The following is a 7,702-nucleotide window of genomic DNA, read 5'->3' on the forward strand; positions in this document are numbered from 1 at the left end:
TGCGTGTCTTTTATTACTTGCTTTGTTAAAGAGATCATTCAACATATATTTTTTGTCACATCATAGATAAAACATTATTAAATAACAAACTTTTGTCATAGTGCTTAGAGAAGAATCTCTAAGCACTATGACAAAAGTGTAGAAATAAGTATAGAAATACCGCATTTAAAACTTTAGGTATTGTGTGACACCCATATTTAAAAAAGCACGAAATTACTTAAAGTAAGCAAAAACTAAAACACTAATGTAAAAGTAACAATGGCAGTTCTGAATTTGCGATAGACTTGTTATGTGATTATGGACATTTCTATCTCAGGGTAGGTACAACGGTAGGTACATAGAAATGCCCAATTGTTTCATCTGTTTATCTAATGCGGCAAAAGTTATTCGCTGAACACTGGCATATTACTTTGAATGGGTAAAACGAGGACCAGTAATAAACTATTTGGAATAAAACTAAAGTATCTTCTGTTTTAAATAATTTATTACTCGAATACTTATTTGATCAAAAATATAAATAGCTTTCTAAATAGTATATATACATTAATATTTACAGATTGGACGGAATCGTTCATCACAATATACATACGTAATGTAAGTATATCATAAATACAGTCTACATAAAACTATGTAGTTATTAAAACTAGCATAAGTTTACGATGTTTAAATGTACAGTCAACGATGTCAGTTGTATAATTATATTGTAAAAAAAAAACAATACCATATTCAGTACACAGTACAAATAATATTATCATGTCCGAAACCTCATTTTTTAAAGTTTTAAGTTGTACATACAAAATAAATAACAGCCTATTATTAACCATACCTCTAATTGACACTTAAACCTTAATTATCATGGGTTGAATAAATATTAATTTTATAAGAATTCACGACTGTAATAAAATGACAACTATTATAATAATAAATTAACACTTAAAACTAATTAAAAGTAATATCACACGTTAATTTGAATGCTTGAATCTTTCAACATTCTTATGTTTCTTTTAATTCATTGAGCCAATAACATTTTAAGGATTTGGGCCTATACAATTTTAATTCGAAAAATATACCTCGGACTGGAAATGTACGCCAGTCGTAAAAATAATTTTGAAAATCAATTTTACACATATCAGATAATTTCGAGCTCTGGAATTTGCTTCATTATTTATATTATGTCGATTGAATTCAATGGCATACATTAAACTCTTTGAATTTTATAAAAGGTGCTATATTTTTTATATGTTGCTCTGCCTTCAAGTAGCTTCTCTGGTACCGTTTCTCTGGTGTTTGGCTGGAACAAGAGAAAAATAAGTTAGTTTTATGAAATAATTAAACCAAAGTTTTTTATTTTTATTTTAATTACGTATGTAAAGTATTTCTTTTCTTTTTTCAGTCAAAGACAATCAAAGACAATTAAGGACTTGACCGATCCGATAGAGTTTTAGAAAGGTAAGTAGCATGAGTTCAGAAAAAGCCGTGGTGGCCTGTTGGTTTGATCTATGATCTCTCAAGCAGAGGATCATGGGTTCTAACCCGGGCTTAGACCTCCTTCATTTTCTAAATTCGCATTAGAGATTTATCACGAGCTTCCTGGTAAAGGGAAACATCGTGAGGTAACATGTACACACCGGCGAAGAAATTTAATGGTGCGCTGAAGTTCTCAATCCACACTGGGCCCGCGTGGGAACTCTCATTCTGAGAAGCGGCCTGCGCTAAGCAGTGGGAGGTATAGAAGCTGGGATGATGATGATGAATTAACGTTTAAGGGAGTGGAAATTGTCATCACTGTTTGTATGAAAATGAAAAGACTAGTTCTTAAGCCGAGTTTAGACTTGCAAGAAAAATCATGCAAGTTGTATTACATTGCGGCGCTCGTTTGACCACTACAAACTCGTTGGCTTTACGGCCTCGCAATGTAGTGCAACTTGCACGATTTTTCTTGCAAGTCTAAACTCGGCTTTTACTATTGTTACACAAATTGCTAAAGCAATTATAGGATAGATGAGGCAGAAGATGTTCTTATCAGGTGAACACTATAGACTAATGAAAAGACAAGTATGTTACACACTCACCGGTATGCAAGAACAGATGATTCTTTAGGTTCGTATGCTTCGAAAACCCTCTGGAACATATGTGGCACTTGTAGGGCCAAGAACCACTGTGGACATACATGTGAGACTTGAGGTCTCCAGGCGTCGGGAAAGACTTGGAGCAAAGGCTGCATTTATGAGGTTTTTCCTGGGGAAGAAAGGGACAGGTTATTTTGGTAATATTGAATCAGGCGTTACTTTGCGAGGCATCAATGAACTAAAACAATTACTTTGCTCACTTGTGACCTTATGATAGCTACGTTTATGCAAGAAATATGTAAGATCTCCACACTGTAAGAACAAGAACACACACAAATCACACCAACCCATCTATCACCACCACCACACTACACTGACGCGTTTCGAATTCAATCAGAGTTCATTCTTCTTTCTTTCGTTAGACTAACATCTGGTAGCATGATGTGATTGTGTTGCTCTCAAGATGAGCTCTGGTTGAGTTGGAAACGCGTCAGTGTAGTGTGGTGGTGGTGATAGATGGGTTGGAGTGATTTGTGTGTGTTTTTATTGTGTGGAGGTGGAGTAACTGCATGAACACACATTTCTTGCATAAACGTAGCTAAAATAAGGTTCGCGAGTGAGCAAAGTAATTGTTTCAGTTCATTTGGTTGGTATTAGGCATTCGGCATTAGGGCCTTGCTTGGAAATGCACTACTAAAACGCGATGCCACGCCTTTTCATTCGACGCATGTCAGTATATGTTTGTGCTGTGACACTTAATAGCGAAGCGTATTGTATATTGTGGACGTTTCGCATCAAGTGCCAACAAATCACGTGCTGTCGCGTTTTAGTAAGTATATTTTCACCTTTATTTTTAAATGCATACGACGCGCGGGTTTTTTGCACCGTATAGGTGCCAAAAAAATAAAATAAGGGTCAATGCACGCGACGTATTTTTTACGCACAAATAATGCGCTTCAAATAAAATGTTGTCCCTTTTACATTAACTTTTTGACAATTTACGGAAGCTATTATGATCTGTGACAAAATAATAGAAAGAAAAAAAGAAAAAAGAAAATCATTTATTCCTGACAAAGTACGAAATAACAAAAAAAAAGGTTTCTTAACAACAGATGACAGACACATACACAGACAGATATTATGGTAATTCGATGGCCTTTGTACTAGACTCTGGGTTTGTATCGTAAGTGCCAAAATAGTGATGATTTTTCCAAGTACACAGGTCATTTAAGCATCCAACACACGCTACAACAAAACAAAATCAATGTTACCAACATAACAAAACAATAATCACTACGATGATCGAAGTCATGACTCCGCAGGTCGTGCGAATGAGCCTTTTGTTGAACGGGTGCTTCCAAACGTCATTGTGGAGAAGTTTGATTTGATATTTTGTTCGTAGGTAACACTAGAGTCGTATGGGTGCTACGAGTATATGTAAAAAAGTATCGATATCCAATAAAAAAGGGAACGTCATTGATTTGTCCATTATTATGTATTTGACGTGCAGGTAAGAAAAAATTACATTAAAAAAAAGGATTATACGTAAGTATGTATTTTAATTGAATTTAAACATCTATCGATGATGATGATTATTATTATATGATTCACACGCCACTTATTACCTTTAATTGGTAACTATTCAAAAATAAATTAAATTGTTTGAACAAGTTGAAAAGTTTTTTTTCATCAGATAGGTACTTTTCTGAAAAAGAATTTTGAGAAAAAAAATTATTTCCAATATTATACTAACTGTTAACGTGCTCAAGAAACACTTTAGTTTCGGTAAAGTTTAAAACGTGTAGGCAGCCAACGCATGTCATTAAATGGCATTAGGTATGGTTGGACTTCGATAAACGACATTTACTGTCATTTGGAAGCACAGGGAATTATGGATAGTGATGTGGTTAAAATTATCGATAGAATTGAAATACCGATGAAAAAATATTTGCTGACGTAATTTATTGTTTTTAATGTAATTAAAAGAATAAACATGGTAGGTACTTCAATATAAGACAACGTTAAAATGTGTAAAAGTTTTGAGAGCAAAATTATAATTTCTCTAATTAAACCACCAACTTTTAGGAAAACAAAAGTGTTGGGAAAAATTAACTTATGTTACAATTCTTTTGACTTATATTCTGCCGATATCTTAGACACCGCTCTGTTGGGATGTATGAAAACACATTTGTCCCATAAACGTAGCTATCGAGGTCGTGGGCGAGAAAAGTAATTGTTTATAGTTCATAGACACACCTATCGCTTATCGATACGTTTTGTCATCCCTAAACGCTACACAGTGGTAAAACAAACCATCACACAAAACACCCGCTGATGACTTTAAATCAAAACAAATTGAATAAACCATACCGTCGTTCCGCTGTGGCTTTCGTGGACTCAATTATCGTAGCGATAAAAGTTTTAATGGAACATTTTGATGATGTACCATTTTAAGAAACAGTACCAAAAAAGAGTAACACTATAAGTCAAGTCGGTGCATTTTTAGACAAAGGAACAACACTCGTAAGGTGTGTTATGACAAAATCTCAATTAACCTTACTTTTTGGTATAAGATTTTTTTGTATACCTACTTTAAAACAAAAGAGAGTTAAGCGAATAAAAAAACAATTTAGATTCACGTTTAATAGTGTCATATTATGATTGAATTTGGTATAAATTTATTTAAGCTGTTCGAAGGTGCGATTTGTGTTAGTTGTTTAAGATTTTGGATTTTTATTGTGTCCAAAGCCGTGTTGAAATGTGAAGGCAGTGTTTTGGTGAAATACTTTTACAAAACTGTTACTTTTACTGCGTGTGTTTTGTGTTGTTCTATTAAATTTAATGTAAAACAAAACATCTGCAGTAGTAGCAATAGTGATGTGTAAAAATTGGACCAATTGACAATGTTTCTTTACAGTAGCTAGTTAAGGTAATGACAGACTAAGTTTTTATATATAAAAAAAATTATAGCTGAAGCTTTTTTTTACTGAATCTACGTTATGTTGATCGGACTTGCCTTGTCATCCAACCTACTCATGTATACCAAATTTTAAGTCAATCCGTCTACTGGAGGTAAATCTAAATTAACTCGCAAGATTTGTAGCGAACAAACAAATTATACCAGGCAATTTTAAATAAAAGCTTGTGACAAAGCGAAAGGGGTGTTTTATAAATTTCTATTTTAATTCGTTTTATTGTGAGTAGCATGAAAATAAAACTATTTAAAGAAATGTAGGGGCCAAAATACTAATTACACCTTCAGAGCGGAAATCAATATGTTTTATACTTTTTACGAGGCATTAAAAAAACATTAGAACCAGTCTCAATCAAACCACTGCCAGAAATCCAATTTGATTACCTAGGACCGACCCTCCCATTCATTTTCGCTCACCGCCCACTGCCTCTAAAGAAATATAATAAAAATATCCCAACCAAGTTAAGGAGTCACCCTCACAAAGCAACAACAGCAAAACTCACTACCAACTTAATATAGCCGGGTTACAATCCGCGGTAGCTTAATCAAGGGGCAAAAAACGACACCCGATATTATTTCGACCTTTCTCGCTACCGAATATTGCGATATATAAATCAATAAACAAAGAACCATTAGTTGTCAGGCAATTTCCGTTGGATAAATCACGACGCCAGCAAAAACGGCCGCTTATGTACAAGGGTAATGAGGGGTAAAGGTTTGCGAGACAATATTAGGATGATACTAAGATAATACAATACAAATGCGTTGGCGTATCTTTAATATACAGTACAAATATTGCATTAACAAATACAGAATCAGAAAAAGTGGAAGTTTGAGTAGGATAGGTCGGCTATCCATACTATTCCATACTATCCATACTTCCATACTTCCATACTTAATATTATAAAATGCGAAAGTAACTCTGTCTGTCTGTCTGTCTGTCTGTCTGTCTGTTACGCTTTCACGCTTAAACCGCTGAACCGATTTGATGAAAATTTGTACAAAGATCGAATAGACCTTGGCAAAGAACATAGGCTATCTTTTATCGCGAAAAAAAGGCTTTAAGGGTTGATATAGGGGATGAAAGTTTATAAGGTGGAAGTTCGTCGCCGCCGAAGATAAAACATGAAAACTTGGCATTTAAGCACTTAATCCATAATAATATTATAAATGCGTAAGTAACTCTGTCTGTCTGTCTGTTACCGCTTTCACGCCTAAACCGCTGAAACCGATTTTGATGAAATTTGGTACAGAGATAGAATAGACTGGGAAAAATCGATGAATCTTATTAAAGTTGCCATTTCGGCACGTGATAACAAGTAAATATAATTTATTCGCGCGTTATTTAAAATTCTTCCTGTGAGGGGGTGAAATAGGGGATGAAAGTTTATATGGAAATCGTCATTGTCGAAGATAAATCGATGGTTTCTTTTATGAAACTTGGCATTTGGGAACGTGATAGAGAGATAAATAGATATTGTGCACGCGGTTTTTTTAAATTCTTCCTATTAGGAGTGAAATAGGGATGAAAGTTTATATTATCCGTCAATGTCGAAGATAAAGCGATGGTTCTTTACGTATGAAACTTAGCATTTGGGCACTTATAAGAAATAAATAGATATTTGTTCAAGCGTTTTTGAAAATTTCACTGCGAGGTGATGTTAGCAGAGGGGATGATGCAGTGTTAGCAGAGCCTTCTATGCTCAAGCAAAATGTACGCAATGGGGGGGTAATTTTAGATGGCTTATTGACATAGACAGTCAGACATGAAAAAAATAAATTTTCAGATTTTTCTTATTTATTGTGCTATAAGAGCGATCTTTATGCAAAATTCCAAGTTTCAAGGATAGTCAGAAGTACCCTATTAATAATATAAATGTTAAGGCGATTTGTATGGAAACACCTTTTTAATGACTAGGTATAGGTTTTTGATTGCCTTGACTTAGAAGTTTGATTTTTTCACAGCTTTCGGGACTATTGACCTGAGTTTGGGGTTTCAATTTCAACTCGATACCGAACTCCACCCGTTTACAAGATAATGGGTCTTGATAGACAGACGGACGACGGACAGCAAAGTGATCCTATAATGGTTCCATTTTTCCTATTGAGGTTACAGAACCCTAAAAAACATTTGTTCCGGTGCTTTTCAAATTGACACCTATTTAGATATCTTGGAGAAATTTGTCCGCTTAAGTCAAGGAAATCAGCAACTGGATAGTAAACTTATAAGATATTTATTTTATGTGTAGCTATGCTTAGTAAAAAATGCCCGTCTTAATTATAATACTACCCTCCTAACTTACAATAAAGGTGTCAAGAGTTCAATATGAAGAATTAAAGTACTTCTTTTGTGTTGGCAGGGTGAATCACGTCGTATTGCTAAAATGTGGCTTCCCGCAAAATATTTATGTTTTACCATAGCATGGATGGATGGATGGAAAAACAAAAAAAAAATAGTTTATATTTATAGGCAATGTTTAAAATAGATAACTTATTTTCAGTAAACCGTAGAAGTTTCTATGTGCTATTATGGCAGAATAGGTATCCTAATAAATTAAATACTTCCCAAAGTTACTATTCCACGCGGACGAAGTCGCGGGCAAAAGCTAGTTTGAAATAATTGTCTATTATCATAACTTAATAAAACATAGGGCCTTTG

This window comes from Choristoneura fumiferana, chromosome 20 (assembly GCF_025370935.1).
Source record: "Choristoneura fumiferana chromosome 20, NRCan_CFum_1, whole genome shotgun sequence".
In the NCBI taxonomy this organism is placed as follows: domain Eukaryota; kingdom Metazoa; phylum Arthropoda; class Insecta; order Lepidoptera; family Tortricidae; genus Choristoneura; species Choristoneura fumiferana.